Source organism: Triticum dicoccoides, chromosome 4A, assembly GCF_002162155.2.
Source record: "Triticum dicoccoides isolate Atlit2015 ecotype Zavitan chromosome 4A, WEW_v2.0, whole genome shotgun sequence".
In the NCBI taxonomy this organism is placed as follows: Eukaryota; Viridiplantae; Streptophyta; class Magnoliopsida; order Poales; family Poaceae; genus Triticum; species Triticum dicoccoides.
Window position 1 is genome coordinate 349,263,348 of NC_041386.1, and position 20,090 is coordinate 349,283,437.

Genomic DNA, 20,090 nt, shown 5'->3' on the forward strand with positions numbered 1-20,090 from the left:
TATAGCCAATGAAGAAAAATGACGGAAATGGTGAAGACAATGCAAGTTGAAAAACAACTGAGGAATTTCAAAGAAATGAGGAAAAACTCAATTGAAGATTTTCAACATTTGGTGGTGGCGTGACCCACCGTATAAGAATGATGATTTCAGACACCGCGTACGATTGTCGTAGGGTTCTGAGAATCAAATTCTTCGTTAATTTCTTCACACTTAGAGTGTTATTCTTCATTGATTGAAGAAAAACATTTCTTCATGTGTTGCACATGTAAGTCATCAATCTTGCATAAGTGTTAGGCTGAGTGTCCTTTTCAAAGAACATTCAAAGATTCTAGGATATTTAGCTCACACCGCAACTTGCTAACTGTCTTCTCATCCAAGGACTTAGTGAAGATATCGGCTAGCTGTTCTTCGGTCTTCACATGCTCAATAGAGATGTCACCCTTCAACACATGATCATGAAGAAAATGATGACGAATCTGAATGTGCTTTGTCTTCGAGTGCTGAACTGGGTTATGAGCAATCTTGATGGCCCTCTCATTGTCACAATAGAGTGGCACATTCTTCACGTTGACGCCGTAGTCCTTGAGTGTTTGCTTCATCCATAGTAGTTGAGCACAGCAAGAACCAGCAGCAATGTACTCAGCTTCAGTAGTAGACAGTGATACACAGTTTTGTTTCTTCGAGGACCAACAGACCAAAGATTGTCCGAGGAAATGGCATGTGCCAGATGTTGACTTGTGGTCCACACAATCACCAGCATATTTAGAGTCCGAATATCCAATGAGATCAAAAGCCGAGCCCTTGGGGTACCATAATCCAAGTGTTGGTGTGTGAGCTAGATATCGAAGAATATGCTTCACAGCCTTATGGTGTGATTCCTTCGGTGTAGCTTGAAATCGGGCAGACATGCAAACACTAAGCATAATATTTGGCCTAGATGCACATTAGTACAATAAAGAACCAATCATGGAGCGGTATACCTTTTGATCAAAGTCAATACCATTTTCATCAGTGCATGGATGACCATTTGTGGGCATAGGGATTTTGACTCCGTTGCAATCTTGCATGCCGAATTTCCTTAGTACATCCTTGAGGTATTTCTCCTGAGATATGAATATGCCATTGCGCTGTTGACGAATCTTAAGACCTAAGAAGAATTTCAATTCTCCCATCATAGACATTTGATATTCCTCACTCATCATATAGGCAAATTTATCACTGTAACATTGGTCAGTACAGCCGAAAATGATATCATCAACATAAATTTGGCACACAAACAATTCACCATAATAAGATTTAGTGAAAAGAGTTGGGTCAAGTGAACCGGGTTTGAAGCCTTTCTTCATGAGGAATTCCTTCAAAGTATCATACCACGCCCGTGGGGCCTGCTTGAGGCCATAGAGGGCCTTATTGAGTCCAAAGACTTGCTTTGGATCTTCAAAACCTGGGGGTTGAGCAACATATACTTCTTCCTCAAGATACCATTGAGGAATGCACTTTTCACATCCATTTGATATAAGATGATATCATGATGGTTAGCATGAGCAAGTAATATGCGAATAGCTTCAAGTGTAGCAACAGGTGCAAAAGTTTCATCAAATCAATTCCTTCAACCTGTGTGTAGCCTTGAGCTACAAGCCGTGCCTTATTCCCCACCACAAGGACATTTTCATCTTGCTTGTTGTGGTAGATCCACTTTGTGCCGATGATATTGTGCTTGTGAGGATCTAGAAGTTTGACCAGTTCCCAGATGTTGTTGAGCTCGAGTTGATGTAATTCCTCTTGCATAGCTTGAATCCACTCAGGCTCCAGAAATGCTTCATCTACCTTAGTAGGCTCTGTGATAGAGACGAAAGCAAAGTGCCCACAAAAGTTAGATTAATGTGAAGCTCTTGAGCGTGTGAGAGGACCTGGAATGTTGATGTCACTGATGATTTTCTCAGTTTGCACTTCATTTGCAACACGAGGATGAGCGGGTTGTCATTGAGGAATTTGATCAGCATTTTCTTCAGCACCATTTTCCTCAGGTGCATCAACATGACGTTCTTCATGTTCTGGAATGACTTCTTTAGTAGATTCTTCAGTAGGAATGACATCCTTAGTAGCCTTGAACTTAATAGATTCCTCAGGAGGTATTTCATCTGTCACAGGAGGTAGGTGCTCTCTTTGCGAGCCATTAGTTTCATCAAACCGCACATCTATATTTTCAACAACCTTGTGATGACAGGTGTTGAAGACTCTGTAGGTGTGCGAGTCCTTACCATAACCGAGCATAAAACCTTCATGTGCTTTCGGTGCAAATTTAGAACTGTGATGAGGATCTCTAATCCAACATTTAGCACCGAAGACTTTGAAATAACTCACATTGGGTTTCTTGTCAGTGAGGAGTTCATATGTAGTCTTCTTGAAGAATTTGTGAAGATATACCCTGTTGATGATGTGGCACACAGTATCAATTGCCTCAGGCCAAAAGCGAGGAGGCGTCTTGTACTCATGAATCATATTGCGGGCCATCTCAACAAGAGTCCTATTCTTGCGCTCTATAACGCCACTTTGCTGAGGAGTATAAGGAGCAGATAACTCATGAGTAATACCAAGTTCATCAAGATAGTCATCAAGACCAGTGTTCTTGAACTCAGTTCCATTATCACTTCTGATGTGCTTTATCTTCACACCAAAGTTGGTTGAAGCCCTCGATGAAAATCGTTTGAAGACTTCCTGCACTTCAGTTTTGTAAGTGATGATATGGACCCATGTATATTGAGAATAATCATCAACAATGACAAAGCCATATAAGGATGCAACATTAGTAAATGTGGCATAGTGAGTAGGGCCAAAAAGATCCATGTGAGGTAATTCAAATGGTCGAGTAGTAGTCATGATAGTCTTTGCTGGATGCTTGGCCTTGGTCATTTTTCCAGCTTCACAGGCTCCGCATAAGTGATCCTTGAGGAATTTGACATTTTCAATGCCAATGACATGCTTCTTCTTTGCGAGCGTGTGCAAATTCCTCATGCGAGAATGACCAAGTCGTCGATGCCATAGCCAGCCTTCTGAAGCTTTTGCAAGTAGACATGTAGTAGGTTGTGGTCCTGTAGAGAAATCAACAATATACAAATATCCTCTCCTAAAGCGTTCGAAGACTTTGAAATTGTCAGCTTCCATGATCACAACACAATGATACTTGCCAAAGACAACAACCATATCAAGATCACAAAGCATTGAGACAGGCATGAGGTTGAACCCTAAGGACTCGACAAGCATGATTTTGTCCATGTATCGATCCTTTGAGATTGCAACCTTACCTAGACCCAATACCTTGCTTTTGCCTTCGTCAGGTAGGTGATATGCTTTATATGTGATGGCGATAAAGCAATGTCCATCAATAAGCTCCTGTCACCAGTCATGTGATTTGTACATCCACCATCGAGGACCCACTCAGTGGCTTTGGGTTGATCATCCTGCAGATGAATTAGTGCAGCTTACGAATTCATATACTTCATCAGTGAAGAATATGGTATTAATTTCATCAAGCAATAAAACAGATAAAGCAGTATGAGGAAGTGAGAAATGGAAATTCATTTCTTCATGATTAGCTTGTGTCCTTTCAAGCACGTTCAGGTCTCCAGCAAATTCTTCAGACGATTAAGTTCGTCTGGAGACCTGATCCTGCATAAGAGATTAGTTCTTTTTATTCACCACCCACATCTGAAGGGGTGGCAAAGAGTTCATCATTCTGCGAGCTCCATAAGAGAAAGGTGGCATAGATGCCAATCCACTTCATTTCACATAAGAGGGGTTAGGGTAAGCATACGAGTAAGCAGAGAAATTCTTCGAGGACTTATGAACATAATGATTTGAAGAATAATGCACATATCCATAATCCTTAGATCTTCCCTGCGAAATAGACGGGTTAGCACGATGATGTTCATATGAGGACTTTGATCCTTTTGAGGAATTTGATCCATGTGAGGAGTTTGGTCCGTATGAGGACTTGGATCCATATGAAGAATTTGATCTAGGGTTCCTATTCTTCACAGGTGGTGTCATGATGACATTCACCTGAAGATTTTCAAGGCACCTTTTGGGAACCCAGATTTTCTTCATAGGAGGACCGTTCCTGCAGTTAGTGCCAACATATCTAGCAAATACTTCACCATTCTTATTTTTGAACAGCTTATAGTTGGAGTCAATTGACTCATCAGAAGAATATGAAGATTCACATGTAAATCCATATAAAGTAGATGGATCCACTGAAGGTCCCTTTGCAGCAACCCATGATGTTTTCGGATACTGCTCAGGTTTCCAGTAGGTCCCATCAGCATCGAGTTTCCTCTCAAAGGCAATACCCTCTTTCCTAGGGTTCCTGTTGAGGATCTGCTTTTTAAGCACGTCACAAAGAGCCTGATGCCCTTTGAGGCTTTTGTACATGCCTGTCATATACAATTCCTTCAGCCCTCCATCATCAGTGATACTAGCAATGTCCTCAGATGAGGAATCAATGATAGAAGAGGCAGTTGAAGAATTTGCAGCAATGTAAGTATTTGAACATTCAGGTGAAGAATTAGCAGTTTCACGTTCAATGCACTTCAAACATGGAGGAACAAATTCATCCTGAGTAGCGCTGATCTGTTGAGAAAGTAATGAATCAGCTCCTTCTGAAGATCTTCATAACTCACTCTTAATTGCTCAAGACCTTGCTTTCTTTGAAGAAATTCATAAGAAAGCTTCTCATGATTAGATAGGAGAGTGTTATGATGACCTTGAAGATTGTCAAACTTGGACTGAAGTCTCTAAAGATTTTCAGTCAAAATTTTAGTGCGATCCATTTCCTTCCCCAACATATCATCGCTTTTATCTAGCATGTTTTGAACCTTTTCAAGAGCCTTTTGTAGTTTCACAGCAATCTTAGCAAGTTTAGAACAGCTGGGTTTGAGGTTTCATCAGATTCATCCTCACTAGATTCAGAGGAGGGATATTTGAGTACCTTTGAGCCTTTTGCCATGAAGCAATAGGTGGGAGCGTAGTGCTCATCGCTGTCATCAGTAGTGTTGGGGAGGTCCTTTTCTTCAGTGTTGAATATGGACTTGCTGACGAACATGGTAGCGAGGGCTAGGCTCGCCACACCAGAGTCTGACTCCTTAGATTCCTCCTGTTCCTCATTTTCCTCAGATTCAGCCTTAGAGTCCATTTCCTTGCCAATGAACGCCCGAGCCTTCTTGGAGCTGCTCTTCTTGTGAGATGAGGACCTTGAAGGTTTTGATGATGAGGACTTTGAAGATTTCTTCTTCTTCTTTGAATCATCAGAACTGTAATCCTTGTACTTCTTCTTCTTTGATCCCTTTTCCCACTAAGGACAATCTTGAATGTAGTGTCCAAGCTTCTTGCATTTGTGGCATAGTCTCTTCTTGTAATCATGGGATGAGGATTCTGTTCCCAAGTCACCACCTCTTGAGGATTTTCCAAAGCGACCACGTCTTGAGAACTTTTGGAACTTCCTTATGAGCATAGCTAGATCCTAGCTCAGTTCTTCAGGGTCACCAAGGCTGCTGTCAGAATATTCACCTTCAGATTCAGACACCGCCTTGGCCTTCAGAGCCCGTGATCTACCATAGCTTGGTCCATAGAGATCTCTATTCTCAGCATGCTGGAACTCATGAGTGTTTAGTCTCTCGAGGATATCGACGGGATCAAGTGACTTATAGTCTCCACGTTCTTGTATCATCAATGCCAAGGTATCAAATGAGGAATCAAGCGATCTCAACAATTTCTTCACCACCTCATGGTCGATGATATCAGTGGCATCGAGTGCTTGAAGCTCATTTGAGATGTCAGTGAGGCGATCAAAGCTTTGCTCAACATTTTCATTGTCGAGTCTTTTGATGCGGTTGAAGAGATTTTGAAGAACGTCAACTCAAGAGTCATGTTGTGTTGAGGCTCCCTCATTGACCTTGGACAACCTGTCCCAGATAAGCTTAGGTGTCTTCAAAGCACTCACTCTGCCATACTGCCCTTTGCTCAGATGGCCACATATGATATTCTTCGCTTGAGAGTCGAGTTGCTTGAATCTCTTCACATCAGCAGCGTTGATGGTGGGAGTGACAGAGGGAACACCATTCTCCACAACGTACCAGAGATCATTATCAATTGCCTCAATATGCATGTGCATCTTATTCTTCTAGTAGGGGTAGTCCGTCCCATCGAAGGTAGGACACCTAGCAGAAACCTTGATCTTACCAGTGGTCGACATAACTAAAACTCCAGGTGGTTAAACCAAAATCACACGGAACAAGGGAGTACCTTGCTCTAATACCAATTGAAAGTGTGTTATATTGACTAGAGCGGGGGTGAATAGGCGATTTTTATACATTCTTCACTAAGGAATTTTAGGGTGAGGAAATTCCTGAGTGAAGAACTACTTGGAGCGGAATAAGTACTCAGAAGTAAACATAACAGAGCATGAGCATGGTCTTCATGAAGAAATGAAAACAAGCATAGAGTACAGAAAGCGTAAACACAGGATAAGACAAACAGACTGAAGAAATTGAACTGAGGAAATAGAGAAAGTCTTTAGTCAAAGTCTTCAAACAGATATGAACAAGCACACCATACAGATAAGAGGAAATGGAAGGGTTGAGGAAATGGAACCAGTTAGCTCGGTGAAGACAATGATTTGGTAGACCAGTTCCAACTTCTGTGACAGTTGTACGTATGGTTAGGGAGGCTAGGTATTTAAACCTGAGGACACACAGTCCTAGACACCCAGTCGTGAACATGCAGCTCAGGACACTTAGTCCTCACCGTATTCCCCTTGAGCTAAGGTCACACATACCTCGCCCAATCACTCGTGGTAAGTCTTCAGGTGACTTCCAAACCTTCACAGACTCGGTCACTCGACGATCCAGAATTTCCTCTTGGATGCTCTAGACCATGATGCCTAACCGTGTGGAAGATGCATAGTCTTCAAAGGTAACAAGCGTCGGATCCATGCAGGATCAATCTCTTCAGTGATGCTCAATCACTTGGGGTTTGTAGGTGTTTGGGTTTGGGTTTTCCTCACTTGATGATTTTCACTCAAAGTCCTCGGAGGATGGGATGCTCTCAAATGACAAGTGTCAGTTTCTCTCGGAGTAGCCAACCATCTAGTGGTTGTAGGGGGCGGCTATTTATAGCCTAGGGAGCAACCCGACATGATAAGACACAAATGACCTTCAATGATATGACTGTTAGGTGGGTAGATATTTTTGGGACAGCTGGCGCATAGCACAGCAACGATCGGAATTTTGAGTATCAAATTCCTCAGGGCTATCATGTTCCTCACTGTGTAGGCAATCCGCACTAGCGAATTCCTAACTCCTCAGTCAGAACAAATTCCTGAGAGACTAGAAGAACTTCGTCTCTGTCACTGAAGAAATTGAGTGAACTGTATGAGATTTCCAATGGCTTCACTCGAAGGGATTGGTAGGTGTAGGATTTGAGTTGAGCATCACTTGGAAATTTTTTCTTAGTATTTCCTCGACCCCCTTTAACAGTACGGTGTTCCTATGACTCAAGAAAGAGAAAATGAAACTACGAAAATAAAAGTCTTCATGCTTCATGTTCCTCGAATGAATACAAAGTCTTCAGGATTACACCAATTTCTTCACTTTCAAAGTCTTCAGAAAGTCTTCAGAAATTCAAGGTCTTCAGTCGAAGAACTTCATTTTTAGGGGTTGACTTTCTCTGTAAATATCAAACTCCTCATATACTTATAGACCTGTGTACACTCACAAACGCATCAGTCCCTTAACCTAGAAGTCTTCAATACACCAAAATCACGAAGGGGCACTAGATGCACTTACAACTTGGCTTAGCTAGCTAGCAAAAATGGAGCTTGTGCAGAAAACCGAACGTCCAGTGATTAAGCACACGTCCTCATGCCTACATGCATCAAAGACTAAACGACCACCTTGGTAAGTCTCCATCGATCTGCCAAAAAGAGCTACTCATACCACAAAACTGTTCAGTCAAACGCCTTCTCAGACAAAAAGGGCTGGGATAAGCTGGGATTAGATAATATAGGGTGTTGATTTCAGGGATTTAAAGTTCAGGGTTCATTACTGACTTTGACTACGAAATTAAGGTCTTTTTCATACTTTTCCCTATAGTGTAATATCGATTAACACGGTGTCGTGGAATTGTCACGGCAGATGTCCTAGTGTGAGGACTTAGTCCTGGAGCCATTGCAATGAGGTTAGCTTAAAGGGGTTAATCAGGACAAAGGACACGAGGAGTTTATACTGGTTCGGCCCCTTGCGGTGAAGGTAAAGCCTAATGCAGTTGGAGGTAGTATTGTTAGGGTTTCGATGAGCAGGGAGCAAATACACTTAATCTGGCTCTCGATCTATTGTTTCTTGCCCTAAGCCGCCGCTGGGTCGTCCCCTTATATACACGGGTTGACGCCCTGCGGCCTACAGAGTCCCAGCCAGCTCATACAACGTATCCGGCTCGGTGACCTTTCTTACATGCCTTACAATACAAGTCTATGTACATGGCGGTTTATATCCATGGGCCTTAAGCCGCCTTCGGGTTTGGGCCCTCTACTAAGCCTATACATGAACCGCCATTGTTAATATGCTATTGGGATTCATTGAGATGAACCGCCATAGGGATGACCCGGCCCCTCCTGGGCGGGTCATACCTGATTGTCATAGCCCCAACATTAGGCCCCAGGTTGATTTGAACTTGTTCATGTCAATCTTCAAGACTTATAAAAATCCTTCCTCCTCTTACTGTGAAATATTGTAACCCGTCATGACGTCATCTCCAGGAATTGCAATAACCCATCATGACGTCACCTGTGATTAATGCTACATAGAATCCAAATCTTTAATAAATCTCTTTCTTTACTAACCCTCCGAAAATCAAGGCACCCGTGCCGTCACATATCCATTTTACTGTTCCTCGATTCCCGCGCCTGCCGTTTGTACTTCCAAGCCTATAAATATGAACACGGAGTCACCTTCCATTCTTCTCCTTCTCCTTCTCGCTTTCTTCCTCCTTGCGATGCACCAACCCGCACGAGCCCCGCCACCGTCGATCTTCGTCTCCGACCTCAGCTCCGGCCGCTGCATCACCCTGAAATGACCAGAAAACCAAGGCGCTAGTAAGCCCTCCTTTCTTTCGACATAGATTTGTCATTAGAACTTATCGGTGTTCACCGGTGTTCGTTGCCGCCCTTCTTTCTCCTTATTTAGATCCATGGATTAGATCCCAAAAACCACATAAATCTTGCGCGGTAGTAGTTTTAGCACCTGTTTTTGATACTAGAATATATCCTCATCGCGACAGATCTCCTCTAGGGCACCTCTACTTTTCCAATGTCGCCTCTGTAGGTTTTGAATTTATTCCCTTTTTCTGAGCAGCGGTAGATCTGAATTATAGCCTCAACCTGTGGAACCTATTTGTCCTAATACTTAGCAAATTTACACTTGGTAGATCTTGAATATCTTTAGTCATGTCAGCTTATTCTGCCGGCTTATCATTACTTCATCTATCATTAGCCCTCACTTAAGCCGCCATTCTGAACATGTACTGCAATTGTTAACTTGTAATCCCACCAACTAACTTGAGCCGACACATTTTTTCCTTTCTTTAGGTTGTCCTTTCACCATGCCGCCAAAGACAATTATGACCTATAACTGGGTTCCATCCATCATCACTGAGAGTACTTTGAAGGAGTTTGTCACCGTTGGATATTTGCCAGAGAAATGTGTCATGCATTACCGTGCTCCTGACCCGAGCGAAGAAAGACCTCAGCCAAAGGACGGTGAAGTTATTGTCTTTACGGATCATATGAACCAGGGTTTCTCGCTGCCCAGCTCTAAGTTCTTTAGGATGTCCTGCACTTCTTCAAGCTCCATCCGCAAGACATTGGACCCAATTCCATATCAAACATCTGTAACTTTCAAGTTTTCTGTGAGGTATATCTTCAAGAAGAGCCTGGCATTGAGCTTTTTAGGGAATACTTCTACCTAAACAGGCAAAATGAGTTCACCAATGGGGCCAGCTTGGAACTTGATGGAATTTGAATTCAGTGCAAAAGAGATGCCATCTTCCCTCAAGCAGCTCTACCGAGTCACCCCAAGGACTGGAATCAAACATGGTTCTAGTGCAAAGATATCTCGTCGTCTGATGAAAATCCATTGCCGACTTATCGTGCTGAACGTCTCGACTCAAGTTATCAACTTCTTGATAAACTTACCACCGCTGAATGCAAGAAACTCGTTCCTACAATCAGAAAAGTCCAAGCCTTGCTAGGAAATGGTTTAACCAGAGTCGATTTAATCCGCCGCTGGGTCTCATGGCGGTTCATACCCTTAAGCCGCCGACCCAGCTTAATGTGTACTTATATTAGAGGAAGGGACGATCCCTTATGCCATAGCTCTCTGCGTTTGACTGAATAGGGCATCATTGAAATGGCGACAATGCTTCTAAATAGCAAATTTGAAGATTGCAGCAAAGTGGGCTTGAATCCTTTCTGCAAGCTTAACCCGTCGCCAGATGTAAGTCTCTTGATTTCTTTTACCTTACTTCATCACCCAAACATTGCATGAACTCAACTATGTTACTCTTCCGTAGGCTAAATCTGACTTCTAGAAGGCGAAATATGACCATGGGGCTGCCAAAAAGGCTAGGGCTGCCGCGAAAGCCGCCAAAAAGACCATCAGGAGGTCTAGGAAGAAACCAAGCGCCTTTGACCTGATTAAGCTGGACGAAACCTCTGAGTTGGAGGTAGCCCTTGACTCTCTTGGCTTGTTTTTTAACCACGTTATTGACACTGACTATTGCCAGGATGACGTGGGAGCCAGCCAAGTAGTCGAAGAAGAGGTAACTATTATTTCCTCTGACTCATAACCATTACAAAGGCAGAAACTTCGGCGGGTAACCCGGAAAGTAAGGTTTTCACACCCCTTGGCTTATTTAGATCCCCATTTTCTCTTGAAACGATAGCAACATGAGAGCCGCCGCCAGACCCTTACCAGTGGAGGTGAAGATTTATCCTCCGACTTACCAAACACTCCTCGGAAATGTCAAAATGAGGTTCTTTTTGACCTTAACTTTTTATTTACTGGCAGGTTTTTTGGTTTCATGAACCACTCAATTCCTTTGCCATATTTTTGCAGGAGATTTCCCACTCTTCCTCTGGTGATTCATCGCAGACTCAATTGCTGGCTTTCAAGACTGCCCCTGGGTAAAAATAATTATCTTTCTTCTGTACCTTTATATCTTCATCATTATGTTGACTTATCCAAATTCTTTTTAGTGGTCAAGCAAAGCCCAACAAAAAAGCAATGATGACCAAACTGATCGGGGATCCGAAAGGCGCTGAAGTAGACCAGACACCCTTTGTACCAGAACACTCTGAACAACCAGAAGATCCTGCTCCCAACACTCAACCTGAAACGGCTGAGTTGTCTGCTAATGAAACCAATATTGATCCGCCAACGACTGACCCATCAAGCTCAGTTAACCGGCCAGAGACTCATGCTGATGACGTTTTAATCACTAGCACCGGATTTACTGAGCCGGGGAATCCAACTATACTAGTGAGACATTATGCCAAACAACAAGTCATGGAAAGATGGAAAGTGAGGTTCGATGTCTCCCACTATGCTCAATTGAGTAATAGTGAAGTATTATCTGGTTATCTCAGTCAAGTACTGTCGGTGGGAACGGCACCTATGGGATCACAAGAATCCCTACTGTGGTTAGCGGGGCGCGGGGTCGTGAGAAGAGCGGATCAAACAAATAGCACACGGTTCGTTTATCCAGGTTCGGGCCATGAGGATGCGTAAAACCCTACTCCTGCTTTGCTGGATTGTATATCTATGTTCTTGAGCTAGCTATGGGGCGTGAGGAGCTCCAAAAAGCCGAATCCTTCCTCTGGTCGCCTTTAATGCGTCTTGCTTAGGTGTCCTTGCTTTATCGGGGACGGGGGAGAAACCTGTCTCATCCGTCGCCGCTCCTTGTGTCGACACGCGCCCAGGCCAGCGATGCCTGTGATGCCTTGTAGGTAGGCAGGCAGCTGAGGTGGCGCAGTGGTGGGTCTTCACGAAGATCTGCATGCCGCCACGCGGGTGCCTGCCTAGCTGGTTGGGTCGGCAGCTGCATGCATGCGATGGTGGCGGTTTAGTCGACGTGGGCCTGATGGTGGCCCTGCGGGTTTCCTCGGCAAGGGCCTTGCCGGGGCCCCGACAAGGGTCTTGCCGAGGCGCCTGCTGTCATCCCCGACAAGGCGCTTGCCGGGGGCCTTATGGTCTTCCTCGGCTGGGATCCCGCCAAGGGTTGTCGTCTCCTTAGTGCGTATCTGATCTTGAATGTCTTCACAAAGATCTGCATGCCGCCATGGGGATGTCTCCCGAATCCTTGCCCTTTTGGGGGTAGTGGACTCAAGGGTGATTTGCTCCGTAGGCGCGGGACGAGTCGCCGCGGCAAGGGTCTTGCCAGGGCTGCTAGAACTGTCTCCCGGCAAGGATCTTGCCAGGGGAGTCCGCTTCGTCCCCTTTGCTCTTCGTGGTCTTGGCCTTGGTGTCGTTCTAGTTCTCTTGAGCTTCGGTCTTACCCGGGCTCACCTCCCTTGCCTTGCTTGGTGTGGTGGTATCCGCGGCTCAGACTGCCCATGCACAGTTATAGGGGTACAAAAAGTGTACCCCTCTTTTTGTACACCGACAAGAGTCCCCGGGCCTGGGCCACACATAAGCGCAACGTGTTGTTGGGCTAGGCCCAAAAACAGTGCGCGGGCAGGCGGGGCGGTTTTTACTTCGGTAAGATTCTTCGCGTAGTGTGCTTCCCACGATTTCCGCGCGTGGCGCGGCGTGGGGAGGCGCGTGTGACATGGGCGGCATGCGTGGGGTTGGTTCCCGCAGGCATGTGTCACATCGTAGTAAAGGGGCGGTTCACGCCTTCCCCATAAACGGAGGGAGGCGTGGAGGCGCGGCCCATTTACTGAATGGGGCTGAGGCGCGGTCTTCAAGGCGTCCACTCCCCACGATCACGGAGTGGGGAGTGGTCGTCTCACCCGTCCCCTCAGTTCTGCACGTCCGCCACGTGTCTCCCATGCGCCCGGGGTGGCAAACGGTGGAGGCGGGAAACCGGGCCGTCGTTGGTTGGGGCGGCGGGTCGGTCCTGGCTCCCTGCGCCTTCCGTATCTTGATTGGCCGAGCGGGGCGGCCGAGCCCCAACCCCGATCCTTTATAAAGAGCGGGAGGGGGGATGGCGTCCCGCACTCTTTCATCTTCTTCTTCCTTCAGCTTCTGCTCCTCCCTTCCACCCGTCATGGAGAGAGGGAATCCCGGTCCTTCAATAGTGGCGGCGAGGGTCGCCGCTCGACAACGCGTCCCTCCTTCTCCCGCGCCTGCGGTGGCAGAGCCAGCTGCGAGGGGAAGGGGGAGGGGGCGAGGCCATGGGCGAGGCCGGGGCGCTCGGGGAAGGGGAGGACGGGGCAGCGCGCCGGCCCCGCCTCCGCCAGTAGCTCCTCCTCCAATGGAGGGCCATGTTGGGGATGACCCTTGTGAGTTCTTTGTCAGGCTGCGCCGGCCGCCGCGCCGTCGCCTTCATCTCCCGACTCCATTTGCGCGGGAGATGGAGCTGGATCCGCCGGAGTCGTTGCAGCTGCACATGAGGGGCTGCGAGATCAGTGGCACGCGGGTCCGCGTTGACTTCCCCGCCCCTCACGTGATGTATCTTCGTCGGGGATGGAAGACGTTTTCTCATATCCACCGCTTGATGGAGGGGCTCACTCTCCATTTTAAGCTGATGGAGGGTGGCCTTCTCTCCGTCAAGGTCTTCAGGATCTTTGGGAACCGTGCAAGGTGCTGCCTGGAGAGCTCTTCTGATAGTGAAGACTCCTCCTCGGGCGGGAGTGACAAGGAGGACAGCGGCAGCGACGGCGAGGGTAGTAGGCGGCAGGATGACGGGTCCGACTAGGTGTCGGGTGCCGCTCCGTGCGGCACCGACGACCCCATCATCTGTGTTGCCGGCTCCCTGAACTTCTCGGGGTCGTCTCCTTGGGCGGCTGGCGTTGGGAGGCTGCGGAAGTGGAAGAGGGCGAGCGGCAAGGCCATCAAGTCGGAGTACGCGGGCACCGATGCCTTCGACGCGTGCTGACGTCCTGCCGCCTCGTCTTCGAGCTCTGCTTCCGGCGCCACCATCACCATCCAGCCTTTGGACGGCCACCAAGATGTTCTCTTGGTGTCTTCTGCCACCCGTAGCTCGCCTAGGCGCTCCTTTTGTCCTTTTTGCCTTCTTGACCTGCCTCCTGAGGAGAGGGACAAGAAAGGGATCACGGGCACCTTATCTCTTTTTAGTTTGTAAGCCTTCGAGCCTTTGTTGAACTTAAAACTTGTAATCCCATCATTCATGTTTTTCATTCCCTATGGACTGTACCTGAGTGGAATGTTTTTTTAATGAAAAAGGGATGCTTGCCGGGTCATTTGTTTGCGGGTGGAACCCACGACAAGGAGTAAATCCTTGATATCTTCAAGATAAACATTTCCTTTCCCGGCAACAGGCCTTTCCGTCTCCCCACTTCGCTCGACCTTCCTCAAGCCTTTGGCGGAGGCAGGGATGAGGCAGGTTCAGGCTCCTTGTTTCATCCTTTCGCTGCCGTGACTACGACCAAACTTGGCCCCAGGAACGAGCCCTAGGGCCTAGAGTTATGGGAGCATGGTAGCTTAGGGGAAAACGAGGTTTCACATACCTCAGTCCATAATGGAATGCATGATAAGGGATGAAGAACTTATCTGAATCTGCAGTCCCCGGCAACCCTGGTTCGCCATGGGTGAATATTTGCTCTTGCAGCCCCCGGCAATACTGGCTTTCCGGGGGCTAGATGCTGGTCTGTTCCTCTTTTTTTCTCCCCAAGTGGTTCAGCACGGATATCTGTGTGTCCTGTGAACCAAAGAAGACAAAAGAAAGACAAAGAGACGCACACTCGACCTCTAAGCTAGGGGTTAGTCGCCGCTAAGCACTATCAACCCTAACCAAGGACGAGACTCGACCTAGCATGCATGCTATAACTTAGGGCGCCAGCGCTTCATTTATTTATGCTCAGGGTCTGCGCCTGGCTTTGTACAAAGGGTTACATGCGTCATCGGCAAGGCTCGTACAAAAGGTGGCTTGCCGGGGGCCCGGCAAGCCGCGCCTCACGGGTAAAACTTGCGAAGATGCTCAATGTTCCAGGAGTTACTCACCGGAACGGCATCTTCGGTCTCCAGGCGGACTGCGCCGGGCCTGGTGACTCGTATTACCCGAGAAGGGCCTTCCCACTTTGGCGTCAACTTGTTGGAATTCTTGGCCGATTGAACGCGCCGAAGAACAAGGTCGCCTTCCTCAAAGCTTCAGGCATGAACCTTGCGGCTATGGTAGCGGCGCAAGGCTTGGTGGTAGCGCGCTGCTCTCACAGCCGCCCGAAGACGATCTTCCTCAAGGAGCGTTGCGTCATCTTGCCACAATTGCTCTTGCTCAAGCTTGTCATAAGAGAGTACTCGAGGTGACCCGTATATGAGTTCCGTGGGGAGAACTGCTTCTGCCCCGTATACCAGGGCAAAGGGTGTCTGGCCGGTGGCTCGATTTGGTGTCGTTCTGATTGACCAAAGAACCGCTGGCAATTCATCAATCCAGCGCCTTCCACTCTTGTGCAGTCTGTCAAAGGTCTTTGTCCTCAGGCCTCGCAGTACTTCAACATTTGCCCTCTTAGCTTGACCATTTCTTCGTGGGTGAGCAACAGAAGCGAAACAGACCTTGCTGCCGAGGTCTTGAATATATTTCATGAAGGTGTGGCTTGTGAACTGCGTGCCGTTGTTGGTGATAACCCTATTGGGTACACCAAAATGGCACACCAGTCCTTTGAAGAACTTGACGGCTGACTGTGCTGTGACCTTCCTCACTGCTTCCACTTCTGGCCACTTTGTGAACTTGTCGATTGCAACGTACAAGTACTCAAAGCCCCCAAGAGCGCGGGGGAAAGGGCCCAGTATGTCGAGCCCCCAAACCGAGAAAGGCCAGGATAGAGGAATGGTTTGAAGGGCTTGAAATGGCTGATGAAGCTTCTTTGAATGGAACTGACATGCTTCACACCTGGTGACTAGTGTCATCGCATCCTGGAGGGCGGTGGGCCAGAAGAAGCCTTGCCAAAATGCTTTGCTGGCAAGGGCCCTTGACCCGATGTGGGATCCACATATGCCTCCATGCATCTCCACCAACAGCCCCAGTCCTTCCTCCCGAGGGATACACTTCAATTTCACGCCGTTTGGCCTCTTTCTGTACAGGACGTCATCGACGAACTGGTACATAGTAGAGTGACGGGCTACTTTTTCCGCTTCTTCCTGCTCCTCAGGAAGTTCCCCTATTTGGAGGAATCGGACGGTATGCTGTGCCCACGCTGGAGCCTGGGGCTCGACGGCGAGGACTAAGGGCATTTCATCCGCTATCGGAGCGGCTATCTCCATGACAAGAGCTTGATGCTCTGTCGGAGCTAGCCGTCCCATGGCGGGCTCAGTGTCTCCGGCAACATCCTTGCCGGCGGCTTCTGGGAGCTCGGCGGGAAAGTACTTGCCGGGCCCTGATTTTCTCCTCTTGTTCTGCTCTGTTGATGGATCAACGGATGGCTGAGTTAGCCGAAGCACAAAGGTACCTGGTTCCACAGGTAGATTGAGGGCAGCGTGTTTTGACAGGTAATCAGTAATATCATTCTCCGCTCGGGGAATGTATTTTGCCTGTATATCATCAAAACGCTCTTCCAGCTTTCTCACTTCATCGATGTAGGCCTTCATCAACGGGCTCTGGTAATCCTTGTTGACTTGCTTGACGACAAGTTGCGAGTCACCTCTAACGACGAGTTTCTTGATTCCGAGGTCCGCCGCGATCCTAAGACCGGCAGGCAGCCCTTCGTACTCAGCCGTATTGTTTGTTGACACCTCCCTGGGGAAGTGCATCTAGATAACGTACTTGAGGTGCTGTCCGGTGGGCGCGACAAGCAGTATGCCAGCCCCGGCGCCCTGTAAGGAGAAAGCTCCATCAGAGTACATGATCCAGTCACAACTTGCCTCCTTGTCGAGGAGAGCAGTCTCTTGGGTTTCTTCGTCAGGCATCGCGGTCCATTCTGCAACGAACTCTGCCAGGACTCGGCTTTGAATCATCGAGGTACTCTCAAACTTGAGGCCAAAGCTGGACAGTTCCAGTGCCCACTTTATGATCCTTCCCGTTGCGTCTGGATTGTGCAATATCCATTGCAGAGGGAGGCGAGTGACGATAGTGATTTCGTGCGCCTGGAAGTAGTGACGCAGCTTCCTCGAGGCTATAAGAAGGCCGAAGAGCAGTTTCTGCACACCGGAGTACCTCGATCTAGCTCCCTGCAGGAGGGAACTAACAAAGTAGACCGGGTGCTGCGTCATTTTCTTCTTCGGCGGCACTGCAATTGGCTGCGTCGTCTCGGCATCGGTGGCATCGGGCTCCGTCGCTGCTATTACCTCATCATCAATTTCTCTCTGCACCACTAGTGCGGCGCTGACCACCTGGTTCGTTGCCGCCAGGTACAGCAGCAACGGTTCCTTTGGCCTAGGCGCAATTAGTATTGGCGCGGAGGAGAGGCACCTCTTCAAATCTTGCAATGCTGCTTCGGCTTCTGGCGTCCACTCCATCGGGCCCGCCTTTTTCAAAATCATGAAAAAGGGAAGGGCGCGCTCGGCGGACTTGGAAATGAACCTGCTCATGGCGGCAACGCAACCAGCAAGCCGACACACATCTTTGACTCGCTTGGGCGCTTCAATCTGCTCTATAGCTTTGATCCTGTCCGAATTGGCCTCTATCCCACGCTGTGACACAAAGAACCCGAGAAGCTTGCCAGACGGGACGCCAAAGACGCACTTCTCAGGGTTCAGCTTTAGATTGATCTTGCATAGGTTTGCAAATGTTTCTTGTAAATCTGATATGAGGGTTGCCCTGTTCTTGGTTTTGACCACTATATCATCCATATAAGCTTCCATATTTCTATGGAGCTGGGGTTGAAAACCAATCTGGACCGCCCTTGCAAACGTTGAACCAACACTCTTCAACCCAAAAGGCATCCGTATAAAGCAATACATACCACATGGGGTGATGAATGCCGTTTTCTCTTCATCTTCCATTGTCATGAAGATCTGGTGGTAGCCGGAGTAGGCATCGAGGAATGACAACAGATCACACCCAGCTGTGGAGTCAACAATCTGGTCGATGCGCGGCAACGGGAAGGGGTCTTTGGGACAAGCCTTATTAATATCTGTGTAATCAATACACAGCCTCCACTTCCCATTTGCCTTGCGCACTACCACCGGATTGGCCAACCACGTTGGATGGAGCACTCCTCTTACCAAACCCACTGCTTCCAGTGTCCGGATCTCCTCTGTGATGAACTCTTGTCGTTCCAAAGCTTGCTTTCTGACCTTCTGCTTGACGGGCCGCGCATGAGGACATACAGCAAGGTGGTGCTCAATCACCTCCCTGGGAACGCCGGGGATGTCGGATGCTTGCCATGCAAACACATCGACATTCGCCTGCGGGAAGGTGATGAGCGCGTCTTCCTATTTGTCGTCAAGGGTGGAGCTTATGGTAAAAGCTCCTCCCGTGCCGTCCTCCTTCACAGAAACCTTCTTGGTTCCCGGCGGTGTGGCCCTGGACTTCTTGTTTCTGTCGACGGAGCTCTCTGGCACGTCCTCGACGGGAGCGCTACACTCCGAAGAGGTGCGCTTGCCGGAGTGGGTGCCTGAGATCTCACCGGTCTTCTTCTTTTGCCTTCCCGGGGCTCCAGCGGCAGGAGCAAGCGCCTTAGCAGTGGCGGCTGCTGCAACTGCTTGTTGGTAGAGTTGGTCAGCGCAAATTAGCGCATCCTTCTTGTCTGATGGGACAGTGATGATCGTCACAGGCCCCAACATCTTCAGGGTGTTGTAGGCGTAATGTGACGCCGCCATGAACTTGGCCAGCGCTGGGCGGCCAAGGATCCCGTTGTAAGGCAAGGGGATCTTGGTAACGTGGAACACAATCCTTTTTGTCCTGTAGTTCAGATCACTCCCAAAAGTCACAGGCAACGTGACCTTTCCCTTTGGTTGACTTCTTCCCGGGTTGACCCCTTGAAACGTTCCCGTCTCTTCGAGGTCTTCATCAGGAATCTGCAATTTCTCGATCACGGCAGGGGAGATTAAGTGCAGACCGGCCCCGCCATCGACTAGCATCTTTGTCACCTGAGGTTGCGTATTGTTGGTGAAACCAACAATGGAAAGCACCCGACTGCAGTAGTGTGATCAGGGTGATCCTCAATGTCAAAAATGATAGGTGTGCTGGACCACTTCAGCGGCCTTTGGGCATCAAAGGACGGTTCCGCCGCTGTAATCTCACGTGCCCACTGTTTAAGCTGGCAGTGAGAGGTATGCAGCGAGGCGCCGCCATCGACGCACATGGCCTCTGTATCTTTCTGAAATTCTTGGTCACCAGACTCATCATCCTCTTCGTGATCATCGTCTTCTGGCTTTTTGTCATGGCCCCGGGCGGGCCTCTCCTACTGTTTATCTTTGCCGCGACGGTCCGCCTGGCCATCACGCTTCTTGCTAGACCCCTCAGCACCGTCCTGGCCTTTCTCCTTGTCCCGCCTCTCATATTCAGCCCTCTGCTTCTCAGCAAGGAGCTCAACCTATCGGCAGTTCTGGAGATCATGGCCTTTGGTGCGATGGATCTTGCAGTATCGCTTGTCAGAGTTTCCTGGCTTCTCGGCAGCCGCCAAGGTCCGGCAGGCGACACGTCCGGCAATTTCCTTGCCGGGGTCATCTGCCTTGGTTTTCTTGGCGGAGCCGGCGTCGTCAGATCCCTCGACGGCAAGCACATCTTTACCTTTGCGCTTCCTGTTGCGGTGCCGGCCTTTCTTCGCCGGGGCGGCAATATCCTCATCTGAGGAGTCGGTTTCCACGCCGGCATCTTCGCCGGGGTACTTCCTTCCCTCTTCAGCTCGGACACATCTGTCAGCAAGAACATAGAGTTCTGCCACATCTCTCACCTTGTTCATTGCTAGTTCTTCGCGCATC